Source organism: Psammomys obesus, unplaced genomic scaffold (assembly GCF_907164565.1).
Source record: "Psammomys obesus unplaced genomic scaffold, mPsaObe1.curated_primary_1811, whole genome shotgun sequence".
Lineage (NCBI taxonomy): Eukaryota > Metazoa > Chordata > Mammalia > Rodentia > Muridae > Psammomys > Psammomys obesus.
In genome coordinates, this window is record NW_026592368.1 from 790,243 (window position 1) to 804,886 (window position 14,644).

Below are 14,644 nucleotides of genomic sequence, written 5' to 3' on the forward strand. Positions count from 1 at the left end.
CCAAAGCAAACCTCTAGCACAACTTCCAAATGATGGCGGCAGCTGAGGGTGTGCAGGGTTAGAGGTGTTGGCTTCTCCTGCCTGGGGGTCATGGGCAACTGTGGACGTACCTAGACAGTCCCGTCCTGTCTTATTTGCTGGGAGAGCCAGGGGACCCTGGAAAAATAACAGACCACAAACTCCTGAGCACAGAGCCCCAGACTACCTTAGCTCCACCTTCACCACCCAGATTTTTCTTCTTAGTTTTCTGTTCATAGTGCTGAGCATTGAACCTGGCACTTTGCTACAGATTCGGCAAACGCTCCACTGAGCAACACTGCCCGTTTTTTTTTTTTTTTTTCCCTTCCTTATTCATTTTGTAATTAGGCCTGAGTATAAACGACAAGGCTGCTTTTCTGGAAAATTTTTACATGGGCTGGTAGGTCCCAACCTTCCTTAAGCTGTGGTGCCCTGCCCCATAAAATTATTCCCATTGTTGCTTTGTAACCACAAGTTTGCTGCTGATGTAAAGGCATGATTCTTAAAGCTCTAACAGGGTGGCAAGTCTCCTCTAGCCTCGGGCTAAAGACAGAGGGAATGTTTTGTCTGTATACCCTCAGGGACACGTGACTAAAGTCAGGTCCACTGTTCTTTGCAGTCTGTGGCCTGGGACACAAAGTGAGGACCTGAAACGGTCCAAGAAAGAGGCTGGTGGGCATGAAGGTACAGATTTGTAATTCTAGGACAAGAAGCTGAGGGAGGATGGTGAGCTCCAGACCAACCTGGGCTTCATGCTTCCAACTCCTTGTCATATCAAAACCCAGAGAACTGATCCGAAGAGATGGCTCAGTGGTTGACACACTTGCTGCTCTTCCAGAGGACTAGGTTGGGTTCCCAGCACCTCTATCAAGTGGCTCACAACCACTTCTAGCTCTTGGGCATCTCTTACCCCTTCTGGCCTTTGCCAGGTGTGCATACCCACATGCACAGAGATAAATAAAATCAATTGACTTAATAACTGAAGAGAGGCTGAGAAAGAGATGGATGGGTGGACATAGCATGAGCTCACCCTGCACTTAAGACTACCGACTCTGCCTAAGACCCCTCATTGTACTGGCCAGGCTGCTGTGCCCAACGACCTGCTGCAGCTCCTGCTAACCCTATGGCTGAGTCCATCATGTCTTCTGCTACTTTCTCTGTCCATCACTGTGCACCAATTCACTTGTTCTTTTTGTCTTTCTTGAGACGGGGTCTCATATAGCCTGGGTGCCCTCAATCTCGGTCTGTAACTGAGCCTCTAATCTTAATTTCACATGCAGTGCTGGGTTTACAGGTGTGATTAACCTGCCGGGCTTCTGCAGTGCTGGGGGACGGTAACCAGCTCAACAAGTTCTCTACCTACTGAGCCACATCCCAGCCCCAGCTCCTTTTCTAGGCCATGAAGTTCCCTTTATCACTGAGCTGCTCACAGGTACTGTACTTTGCAAATAAAGGAGCCCAAGGAGTAACTGTCAGTGCTGAGCAACAGGCAGTGCCCATTTATTCTCACCTGCATTTGAAGTCACATGACCCTGCAGCCAGCAAAATGTTGTTGAGCTGCCGGCCCAAGCCGAGGAATGTGGAGTGAATCGGCTTCTTATTGTGCTTGCTCACCCACCTGAAGAAGAAGAAAACCTAGTTACACTGTCCTCACAGACAAAAACAATCGTGCTTTCTAAGATGCCCCATAAACCCTCTCCAAATAAAACTGATCGATATGTTTATAAAAACCATTTCAATTCTGAAATCTACAGGCAATGTTAGCTACATTTACAGAGGTAAGTCGTGTACATGCTTTTAATGTTGTAAGGCTGTCCTTTGACTTAGTCTTGAGTATTTTCATGGGCTCCTTACAGTGCACAGCTCCTCCTGCTGAAGGCTGGCTTGCTCTCTGTCAGGGAAGAGCCTCCTACACAGAGTTCAGACTTGCTGTGAACCCCATACTGGTCTCAAAGTCAAGTTGGAATTACAGGCCTGTGCACCACACTGGCCTGAGGGGCTGAAGTACAGCTCACATTCAGGGACTGCATCTGCAACCACAGTAAGGTCCAGTCCACCTACGACCTCTCATCATACATACACAGTCAACTGCTCGAAGGCAGTCAGAAGGAAACGCTTCCTACATCAATTAAGAAGAGTGGGGGGCTGGAAAAGGAAGGATGGGGATAAAGGAGGAAGTGGAAGAAGGAAGAAAGGGAGGGAAGATTAGCATGGCTCACCAGTCGTTTTCAGACTCAAAGTAGCAGACTAAGGAGATGAGCCAGCCTCCACTCCCCACAGCAAACTTGTTTTCCAGAGAGGACTACTTCACAAAAGTGGCACGGTTGATCCTGAGCAAGGGCAGGGGTGGTGGCAACCTCCTCAAAGTTGTCACTTCTCCAAAGCTCCTCCTCCTTGGCCATGCAGGGGACCTGTGAGATGGCTGTGCGCCCGGCTCTTCACTTCTCCAAAGCTCTTCCTCGTTGACCCGGCAGGGGACGTGCAAAGTGGCTGAGCGCCCTGGCTCTCCTGGAGAACCCTGGGGCTGTGGCAGTGGCAGGACAGCATCTTTAGGTAGTTTCTCTTCCCTGTCCAGGTCTGTCCCCGGGGGCATGCCTTGTACACAGGCCTGCGCAGGCTTGGCCTCCTCCTTGCAGTCCTTCTTCTGCTTTGGGATCAGGTCGGGGTTCCAGGCAGCTTGGTTCTCCAGGCCTGAAGTAGGAAAATGTGAGCAGAGAGAGAATGGGCCCAGCCCAGGACTCCAATGTCATCATCAGAACCCGAGAGCTCGGTGGGGTCAGGTGCTCAATCTATAAGATCTGTTTCCCTGGGCACTTGGGAGAGTGGGAACTAGGGATTCTGGGAAGAAGAGGGGTTCAGGAGGCAGGGGGACAGAAACTGGGGCATTCTGGGAAGGATGCTTCATCACAGCATCCGGGAGGAGACCCTGGCTCACCAGAGCCACGCGGACCACAGGGCATCAGAGAGGAGCCTCACTCACCCGGCACGGATGTGCTCCCGTAGTCCTCCGTGCTCTCTTCGCACGTGCCATTCTGGGGGTCCGTGGCCAGCTGCTGCCATTCTCCCCGGGTCGGGGATCCAGCCTCGGCCTTGAAAGTCAGGGTTCCCTGGAGGGGCGCAAGGCCTCGGTTAGTGCTCGCTGTCCCTCTGACAGCAAGGAGCTGGTGAGCCGAGTGACAGGGTAACAAAGCGTTCCATGTCACCTCGACTGGACTCAGGGTCCCCTCTAACATGGCTTCGCTGCTAGCCTGAGGTAGTCAGCATTTCCAGGCAGCTTTGACTGGGCTGAACGGGTAGAAGGAAGACAAGGGGTGCGCCAGTGTCCACCTCCTCCTCAACGCTAACCGGGAAACAAGGGGACCAGCTACAACCCTGCTGCACCTTCCTGGGCCTGGACTGTGGACCTTGTTCAGCCCTGACACCCCAAAATAAGCCCTTCCCTCACAGAGCCCTTGACACAGCGGCGGGAAGAGTCATTCGCCTGCGGTCTCGAGGTTTGGGGGGGTCCTCACCTGCGGGGAGGCCGGTTGCAGGGCGCAGGCCCAGGCCGCCGCTTCCTCCCTGCTCTCAGGGCGCTGGTGGCGCACGGGGCTCCAGCATCTGCTCCTTGGAGCGCCGCTCGGTCCGCAGCCAGCGGCGGCACAGCTCCAGCCGGCGGCTTAGCGACTCCTCCGGGCCGGACACGTTCCCGGAGCGCAGCCGCCAGAAGCGTCTCCGGGAAGTTTCGGGGTTCCGCCAGTCCCCGGGGTCCTTCTCTTCCTCCTCCGCTTCTGCTTTCAACGCCAGCACGACAGCGCAGGCCGCCACCATCGCAGCCTCCGGGGCCCCGAGACCCCGATGGGATTCCCGGAAGGTGGGGCGCGCGGCCACCCTCTCCCCCAAAACGCCGCCACGACAGCTCACAATCCTGGACAGCGCGCCAGCGGAGAAAAACAAACCTGGCCGGAAGTGCGTCATCAACTCACGCCGACTCTCAACAGAGAGATAGAGAGGCGGCGACCGTCTTGGGTCTCTCCATGCGCCCTGGAGAACTAAGTGGCCTCTTCGCCTCCCAGCATTTATGATGCTGGGAACAGCACGCAGGGGATTCTGGGATTTGTAGGCGACCCAGGGTCCACGGTCCAGACGGAGGCTCGTGACTACGAGCAACCCCAGGATGCATCGCGCCACCGCGACGCCATTTTTGTAGTTCTCAGATACAATCCCAGAAGTCCTTGCTCCGAAGCCATGTTTGTAGTTTTCAGGCCGGTGGGCCTCTGGCGCGAAGCAAGCATCTTGGGATGGTTGGGAGTACCGTGACCTCTTAGAGACCTCTCCGAAGTGAGAAAGGAAAGAATGAAGGTCCGTCTGTGAGTAGAAGGGTTGTGTTTACATCCCCCTGGCTGGGTCCAGGGAGAAGGCGGGGCGGCCTCGGTGCTTCCGAGTCCGGAAGTCTTTGCTTTCTGTGGGGCGGATCTGGAAGTTAAGCTCTAAGGGGTGGGACTTCCGCTAGAGACGCGCTGCTACCCGGAACGGTTTTCCCAAGTCAGCACTCTTTTTATCCCAAGCAGTTATGAATTCACACTCCTCCTCACACGTGGGGTGGGGGTGGGGGGAGGAGGGTAGGAAGGATTTGGGGGTTCCCCGCCTCCCTCCCTTGTCCACCCTCGCCTTCCATCCCCGAGCGACTCGTGCGTGGGGCGGAACCTCAGGCAGGGGGGATGGCGGGAAGAGAAGAGGCACAGTCCTCTGCTCCCACCAGGCCTGCGTGCTTCCTGGGGGAGAAGGGCACCCCGCCCGGGTGTGAGGCTGGGCACGACCTTTTATAGGTTGTCTGGCGCCCTCTACTGGCCTGCGGGTGCACTACAGGGACATCGATATTGGCATATGGGTGCAGGGAGGACCCTATAAATAATGTTTAGGTGGCTGGAGGTTGAGTAGGTAAGGTCCACTAGGCTTAGTTGTTAGGGTGCTGGGAACTAAGTAGAGAAGGATCTGGCCACCTCTGCTGGTCTGTAGGCATACACACATGGGCAAAGAGAGAAAGTAAGAGATGGAGGAGGAAGAATAGGAAGGAAAGAAAGAAAGAGAGAAAGACAGCTAATTGAAACTTGGTACCCAAGTTTGTATTTGGTGTTTGTATTTGGTCTGTATTTGGTGTTGATTTGCTGAATTTGAACCAACATACACAGGTAAATGTGCAGGTATTCTGTAGTCATATAAGTAATTGAAGCTTTTCCACATGGTAAATACAATATTTTCAACCAGAAGGAAGGTGTAGAACATGGCAAACCAACACATTTTAGTTAGAGTCCATATCAACTAGGAATAACTTGGTGAACTTTTTCAGAGGAAGTGTCTCATATTCAAAGGCAAGAACTATCCCTGGCTTAATGAACTTTCTCTGGTCACGTACACCTTCCCAGTACCCAGGAGATTTGTACTTCCGTGAATTCTGGATTGGCAGTTTTGATTGCTTACCTCCTGCTTTGCTATGTGAAAATCATGACCCATACCCAATTTCTATAGAGATTAAACCAGAAGAAAATGACGTGGTGACCGTTTCTGAGCCCAGCTATTCCATATGGAATGCAGTGTATGCAGTGTCCCATGCCCTCTATAAAAAGCTGTTGAGCAAAATTGAAATGCGATCTAAAGAAGACAGAAACATGGACTAGCTTCTTCTATGCCAGGTAGGCCTCACTCATAAGCAAGGGAAGCATCAGGATCTTATATTATTTGTTAATTAATTCACTGTTGTCAAGCCAATAAAACATTTTCATCTTATAGTTGGGAAGGTTCTATCAAAGTGTATGTGTATATATCTGTATCTTACAGAATTTGGGGACTGAAAGCACTCATTTGAAGACATTAAATTTGAATGTCTTTCAACAAATGTTTTCCTAGTGTGAGATGAAGTTCTGTAAGATATATGTGTAAATAGTGTAAAATATAGCAGGTTCAATAACCAAAATTTTTATGATTTCATGGAATATCTCCACTGCCATAATATATATATCCACAGCAACCATTTCACCTAAAATACAATATGTATTTATAACAAAAGACTATAAGAAGATCATTTTGTGGACAATAAATACCCTATCCTAGAGTCAGCAGTAACTGAAAAGTAATTGCTTTCACAGATCATTTAGTATTAATAAGGTATGATGAAGGTGAAACCAAAACTGTGCTCCCATTATTAAATTTTAGAACACAGACAGTACTCATGAGCCTGGGCCATATCTCAACGTGTTAGTGATAAGTGTAATGTGTGGATTTTAAACCAACAAGATATAAACTATGACTCATTTACACTTATGAGCCTTAGAGATCACCTTCAAATAGGGTATCATGAAGAAGATTGTTGAGCAAGCCAATTGAACTTTCATTTAGTCAACGTTAGGTAAATAAAAGACGAAATGTGAATGTTTGTATACTATATAATTTAGTATTTTGGGAATCAGTAATATTTGACATTGAGATTGACATGGTCTGTAATCATGGCTTCCAGTCATAATATAGTAGGTGAGTATGTCTCTTGTACAGATAACTGAGTACCTATATAGAAGTTCTTCATAACACGAGTTATTAATTAACACAATATTATCTTGTGTTATTAATTTTCAGAAGTTGATTTTTTTGTAATCAAGATAATACTGCTGTCTTCACAAAAATATAGAAGTGTTTCTTCCATTTCCCTTTTGTGGAATCCTTTGAGGAGTATTGCAATGAGTTCTTTGAGACTCTTGTAGAATTCATGCTGAATCTAGACCTAGGCTTGCTTTCTTTTTTTAATTTATTTATTTATTTATCTATTTATTTATTTATTTATTTTTCGATTGAGAGATTTTTAAATTATCATTTCTATCTTGGTTCTTATGTGTCTGTTTTAATAATTTACTTCTTGATTTAATGTTGTTAGATTTTATACATCTAGAAGTCTACCCATTTATTTTTTTACATTTAAATGCTTAGTTGAATGAAGACTTAAAATATGAACCTATGATTCTCTGCTTTCCTCAGTGCATGTTGTAATGTCTGTTAGATTAGGATTGATACAGTTGACATGGACTTAAAAGAGAGCAGACAGGTATATCCAAAAGCAGGATTTTTCTCTCAGACAAAACACTGATATGTTAGTCTTTTGAGCGGGGAAGTGGAGATTTTGTGCTGTAGTACCAGGGACTGGAAATCTTAAGTAGCTTGATGGGGAGAAGGACACACCGTGGGTGTTCAGTGTATAAATTTTTGGCCTTAGTCCTGCCTTCTGTAGGTGTGTGGGTTTATTTCTGGGTATTTGATTCAATTCCATTGACCCACAAGTCTGTTTCTCTGCCAGTACTATGCCATTGTTATTACTATTTCTCTATAGTGTAGCTTTAGATCAGGGATAGAGATAACTTCAGAAGTTCTTTATTGTACTGGGTTGTTTTAACTATTGTGGGTTTTTTTTATGATGTTGAGAATTGTTCTTTCAAGGTCTATAAGGCATTGTGTTGGTATTTTAATGGGAATTGCATTAATCTCTAGATTTCGTTTGGTAGGAAGACCATTTTTGCTGTTATTCTTACTGATCCATAAGCATGGAAAGTGTTTCTATCTTCTGATGTCTTCAATTTCTTTCTTCAGAGACTTGAAGTTTTTTTTTTTTTTCATATGTATCTTTTCCTTGCTTGGTAAGAGTTAACCTGACGTACTTTATGTTATCAGATCTAATATGTGTTACACACAATGGATTATTTCTATTTCTAATTGTTTGTTGTAATTGAAGAAACAGCGAGGTTAAGTCCGAATTTTCCTGAATTAGATCAGCAGTTTCTATATGCAGAACAATTCTTTCTGCATATTGAGAGTCAGTGAGTGTATTAAGAAATTCATGACATCTGATAACACCAAGAGAATAGCATATAATTATGATTTTTTAAATCACAGTCCTTCCTCTACATAAATATTCCTGTGGGAGAATGAGTAGAAGGCAAGATAACCAAAATACAGGCCCTCTTTGGATCAATACCGTCTATATATGCATCTTGTAATTTCCTTTCTACCTGAGTTAATTACTTTTTAGCTTCAGTTGATAATGTTCTTGGACTATTTAATTCTTTATCACCCTGTAAGGTTTGAAATAGGTTACTTAGTTCTCGAGTAGCTAAACCAGTGGCAGGCCATAGCTAGTTAATATCTCCCATCGATTTTTGAAAATCATGAAGAGTTCTTAATTGGTTTCTTCTAATTTGTACTTTTTGTGGCTGAATTTTTTGTAGACCTATTTTGTATTCTAGGTAATTAATAGAATCTTCTCTTTGTATTTTTTGGGAGCAATCTGAAATCCCCAACAAGGCAAAGTTGTATTTATTTCATCAAAAATATTTTCTAATGTTTTCATATTTAAATCAGCTAATAAGATATTATCCATATGGTAGTCAATTATGGATTGATGAAATTGCTTATGAATTATCTGCAATGCCTGTTGTACAAAATATTGTCACAAAATAGGACTGTTCAACATCCTCTGTGGTAAGAACCTCTAGTGATATCTCTTTATTGGACAGCTTCTATTCAAAGTGGGTACCAAGAAAGCAAACCTTTCCCTATCATGTTCATGTGAAGGAATTGTGAAAAAGCAGTCCTTTAAATCAATCACCATGATAGGTCATTCCTTAGGTAACAAGGATGGCAATGGGAATCCGGATTGTAACAGTCCTATTGGCTGAACAATTTTTTAATTGCTCTGAGATCTGTTAACATCCTCCATTTGCCAGATTTCTTTTTGATGACAACTAAAGGGAAATTCCAAGGGCTGTTGGACACCTCTATATGAACCTCCAGCTGTTCCAGGACTAGCTGTTTTAGTGCCAGTAATTTTCTTTATTAATAGACCATTGTTCAATCTAAACAGGTTAGTCAGCCAACCACCTTAGTCATAAGGCTGTCAGAGTTTTATTAGCAGCAGCTTCCCAACATGAAGTTGAAAAGATGGCTTCTGCTGTATTTTGTTTATGGACAGCCTGGACAGTCTGTAACTTTTTGATGGCATTTTAAAATAATTTCAAATTCTTTATCAGGAGTATTAGTTGTTTTTTGTCTTGCTTCTGAAATTCGGGGAGTGTTAATCTGGTTTTCCATTGTTGTAACAGATCTCTTCCCTATACGTTTATGGCTATCTCAGCCACGTATGGCCTTAAATTTCCTATTTGACCTTCTGGTCCTGTATATTTAAGCCACCTCACACTTTGTTTTACTTTAGAAAGAGTTCCAACTCCTTGAGAAATTGGATATCCACCTCTTGAAGTGGCTACTTTGGGGCCAAGATTTAGGAATAATAATTGTGAGATCAGCTCCAGTATCCAACATAACTTCAATTTCAATATTATTTAAAATTATCTTTAACTTTGGACTTTGATCATTTGTAGAGGTTTGCCAATATATTTGTTTTGTTGTTGTTGTTGTTGTTCCCTTCCTGGTGTTTTGATTTATCTATAGAACTTGCTCTGGCCTCACTGTCTAATTTTTTAACGTTTATTTCCAGAGCAGTGGTGTTGAATTTTGTTGTGGAGGAATATCCCTGGCCTGTATTGGTACTTGTGAGAGGCCCCCTTGAGTGTTTTTTATAAAGGATTACCCCGTTTATCTGTAACTGCTCTACATTCACTAGGGCAATGTCAACCCTTGCCTTCTGCATATTCTAGGAAGCATAGGCTTCCTTTTTGCATCATTTTGGTTGTTCTGGTAAGTCCTTTTGTAGCAACCCTGCCCATCATAATAAAGGCATTTTCCAAGGTCTTTAGGGGTAGCTTCTCCTATCAAGGCCAAATTGGGTGAATGAGGTCTGATGTCAATTGTATGTCTAAACCATTGGTGCAGATCATACTCTTTTTTTTTTTACTTTAAATGTTTTCTTTTTTTGTTTTTTTTTAAATTTTTTATTAATTACACTTTATTCATTTTGCATCCCCCCATAAGCCCCTCCCTCCTCCCCTCCCGAGCCCACCCTCCCTCCCCTTTCTGCATGCATGCCACTCCCCAAGTCCACTGATAGGGGAGGTTCTCCTCTTCTTTCTGATCTTAGTCTATCAGTTCTCATCAAAAGTGGCTACATTGTCCTCTACTGTGGCCTGATAAGGCTGCTCCAATCTTACTCTTAATGGATTTATTGCCTCTTTGCATTCAGAATTAGCATTTTCAAAAGCTAAAGATTCCATTAGTGATTTTCTGGCTAGTGGATGTGATATACTTCTATCCACAGCTGAAGTCAATCTTTGCAAAAAGTTAGTGAATGTTTCACTTGGACCTTGTATGACCTGAGGGAATGGCTTAAGCCTTTTTCCTGATTCCTGAACCTTGTCCCAGGCATTTAAGGCTAGGTGACATAATGCTAAGGTTTCTTCATTATATACAGCTTGTATGTCTGTGTCAGCATATTGGCCATCACCAAGCAGCTGTTCCTTAGAAACACCAGCACCTTTGGCTCTATTTTTGTGTGCTATCTTTCTACCTTCTTCTCTCCACCATGATAGCCATTGTGAATATGGCCCAGGTTCTAATATTACCTTTGCCATATCCTCTCAGTCCTTTGGGATTACTCTACTTCTGATGGAACAGGAAGTCAGCATTTGTTTTACAAATGGGAAATGCATTCCAAAATTAGTGACACTTTCTTTAAACTTTCTCAGATCTAGCACTTCCACAGGGCTCCATTCAGCTTCATGATAATCCGGTGGATGATCATCATCTGCTGGTCTCTGCTGTACTGACTGGATAAGCTACTGTTTGTTTTCTAGCCCCTTTGGTTGGCTTTCTTTATCTTTTGTCTCTTCCTGAGTATTTTCTTTACTTAGTATTCAAACTCTTCTCTTAAGGTCTGCACCCTTATTTCATACCGATCTCTCTGTTGTTTGTTTTGTTCAATAAACTCTTGAATCTTTTGTTTTATGCCTCGCTTCCAACTTTTAATTTTTTCTTTATATTGTTCTAGTTCTGTGTTCTGTCATTTATTCTGTTTTGTAAGATTTTGTATCTCTTCTTTTATGTCCTGTTTCCAACCTTCATATCTTTTTTTATATTGTTTTACCTGTTCTTTGTATTGTTCCAGTATCTTTTCTAAAGCCTTTACCTTTGAGAAGGAAAAAAAATGCGAATCCAATGATTAAAGTTAAATTGAGGACTTTGAATGTAACCATAGTCATAATTTGTAAACTTTCCTTTATTTCTGTCTTAAAACCATAGAAGAGCTTATCAGCCAAGCTCCATGAAGTCTGTTTTATTGTTTCTTCAGTTCTGTTAGACTGTAGCAGCAACCAGTTTTGTTATGTTAAGTCTCAGGTCTGCCCACAGGAGGCTGTCTTTTGTTTAGGGCTTATTTGAGAATCTCTCTTAAAGAATCAGTAATTGACCTAGGAGTTTTTAGGTTTTAAGTTTGGGTTGTATGACTGGGAGTTTATTGCCCCCAAATTATGTTAAAGTATGGTATGGATACTTAGATTATTTGGGCACCATTTGTTGTGGGTATTACAATTTACTATTGTATATCTCATACCTAAACAGCTGTATGACCAAATCACCACACAGAGACTAGGATTTATTTAATTAACCTAGAGCACAATGCTGGGCAATACTTACTCCATCCTAACCCTCAAGTGCTCATTGTTTCCTACCATTCAGATTCACCCATTACATGTGCTTTTAGTGATATCTTAGGTCCGGTTCATTTTTCCACATGGCTCCAAGACCTCTTCTCCAAATTCTCCCTCTTTTCCCTGGCTTCCTTCCTCTTCCTTCCACTCCAGACCAGGATGTCCCATCCTATCCTCTCCATTGCTCAACATTGTGGCTGGTTGTTTTAATTGGCAATTTAGAGAACAAATGGTGGTATGTTTATACAAACTTGAGACAGCTGATGCTTAGAATAAGCATCACAGTGCAGTGTCTGGATTGAAACCAGACACTGGGAGAGAAATCAGCATTTGAATGAACAAGAGTAAATTGTATACATTCCAAAAGAACATTATACCAACATATGTAAAAAGATTAAATAAAAAGTAGCTAGAAAGATGGCATAGCAGTTAAGAGCACTGGGTGTTGTGATAGTGAACACAGGTTCCATTTTAGAATAGTAGATGACCATCTGTAACTTCATTCCAAGGGATCTGATGCCTTCTTTTGGCCTCCATAGGTCCTATGCATAGAAACATGCAAAACATCCTTGAAAATAAAAATAAAGCTTAATAAAATGGAATTTGCTGCAGTGATGTCATAGCCCTCCCAGAGACTGCAGCTAGGGCTAGTTGAAATGAACTCCACTTTGTCCTGCATATAAGTAGTTGTGACATTTTTCTGAGCCAGCCTCCTCAGAGGCAAAAGCTGCTGTATTCTGAAGTTAGCTCAGTATAGCTTTTGTCTAAGAACTGCAAACATAGTCTTCATAGTTAACTTTTCCATGATGTTTTCATTAGTGTTCTCCTTTGTATGTGTGAGAATTTTGACAATCATAAATCCTTTAAATCTATCTTTTAGATTATACATATACATTATGGTCTAGAAAACAGATTTGCTCTGTAAAATTCCGTGTCCTTTTAGGGCTAGACTTTCAGTCTTCTGTCCCTATTGGAATTACTCAAAGCATAATCTGGAACCTGACCCTAAAAGAGACTTAAGAGTGACAGCCTATGTGAAATGCAAAATCTGTTGTAGTCATTTACTCTTTGAGCAGTATACAGAATTGAATGCATTCTATCTTTGAAGAGGTTTTTGTTTATTAAGGTATTAAATGTATGGTGTGATTTCTTCCTGTGAAGGAAGTTCATTCCAGAACAGCTGCAGCTCAAGTCTTCTAGAAAAATGTTTCTGAGTCAAGCCCTTCTATGTTGACTCAGGTGACCTTGATCCCAGTCTGTTGCTCCCCATGGCAATGACCTTATTGTCATCTTGAATAAGGTAAATAAAAATTTCAGTTAAAGGTTGGTACCACTACTGAGTTTTAAAATTACCCATTGGAGTCATATAGTCAACCTTCCATTGTAGTAGCAGGAAAAAAATATGCATGTGGAGCTTGGCTTTGGACTTCAGACAAGAATAGGAGGACTCGCTTATTGTGCACATCACAGAGAGAACTAGAATAGGTAAAGAGCTGCTGATGTCACCATTGTGAAAAAGGATCTGATCATGATTTTGTTATTTCACAGCACGTGTGAATTAGCGTCAGATGAATGAAGACAAACCAGATTGGTGGGTGTACAATTTGGGGAGGAGAGCTTGATCCAGTGAATATTAAACATCCGACTAGCTTTGCAGATATGCCTAATCCACTTGTACATTTATGCCAGTTCTGAGGGTTGAGTCACAGGCCATGTGTGTGTGTGTGACATGTGTGTGTCAGGTTACAGATCTAAGCAAGCAACATAGCACTTGAGGTAAGGGCACACAGCATCTTATGAATGCCATTTCCCCAACCAGGAAATCACCTGATCTTTTTCCAAGTCACTAAACCTATAGTCTTTTTTTTTTCAATTACATTTATCTTTTTTAAAAGTCAATTATTGACTTCTATTAAATTTGATTGTCTCTAAGTGCATCATTGCTCTATTTTCTCATGTGTTGTTATTCCCTAATGTTTCCATGTCATTGGGAATGTCTTTCTATTTTTTCAAGTGCTGTTGAATATTTGTGTATAGAGCAATTTCTCCTATAACCCATGCTTGCCTCATGCCAATGTATGGGGCATTGCTTTAAACACTACTGCACTGTGCTGGGAAAGCAGTTCTAAAACTCCTTCCAGGCTGGACGTTGACTGGTCAGTGAAAAAGAAAAACAGGCCAGTGAATGGGTGTCCTCCAGTCACTCTGTCTCTTATTGGGCTTACAAATGAAGAAGGGCTTGTGCAAGAATTGAGATCTATGACCAGATTTTAAGCTGGTATAGTTACAGCACAGAAAGTGATGGAAGAGAAGGAGGACAGCTTTCTTGCTTTGACAGTCGTTGACATTAGCAATGTGTAACCAATTTTATGGTGATCAACTCTTACCAGGCCGCCACATCCGGGTATGTCTATGGGGATGGTGTTAGGCCCAGCAGGAGCCCAACTACCAGAGAGGCAGATGGAGGAAACTCGGAGACTGAATTGATGGAATTGCAAGAGGCTTATTCAAACCATTGTGTGATGGGGCTGCCCTACAAACCAGGGAGGAACAACCCCAAGGAACAAAATCATTTGGTTTTAAAAGGAAAAATCACAGGGAAGCATGAGGGTTGCAGGCTTGGCAGCACAGAATTGAATGAAGGGGTTGACTTTTAAATTAGGCACCAAAGTCTGGCCAGTCTTGCCCCGGTCATCCGGGGGAATATCTGATTTTTAAGTCACAGTTGGAATGCCCTGCTATGTGCAGATGTAGCCACCATTAAAGGTGGTGGAGAGTGATTAGCACATCTCTGAGAAGTGGGGCTTTGTGCCTTTGGTCGAAGGCCAGGGGCTATTCAGGAGAAGAACTGAGTCCATCTGGGTTGGTTGCTAGGCTATCTGTCAAGCGCAGGCCTGGTCATTCTTTCATAGCAGGATAGGTCTTTTCTCAATTCACCTGCTTCTTCTTTTGTCTGTGTCCTTCTGCTTTCTGGAAAGGTACTGAGAGAACTTAGTTAAACACAGGGTATA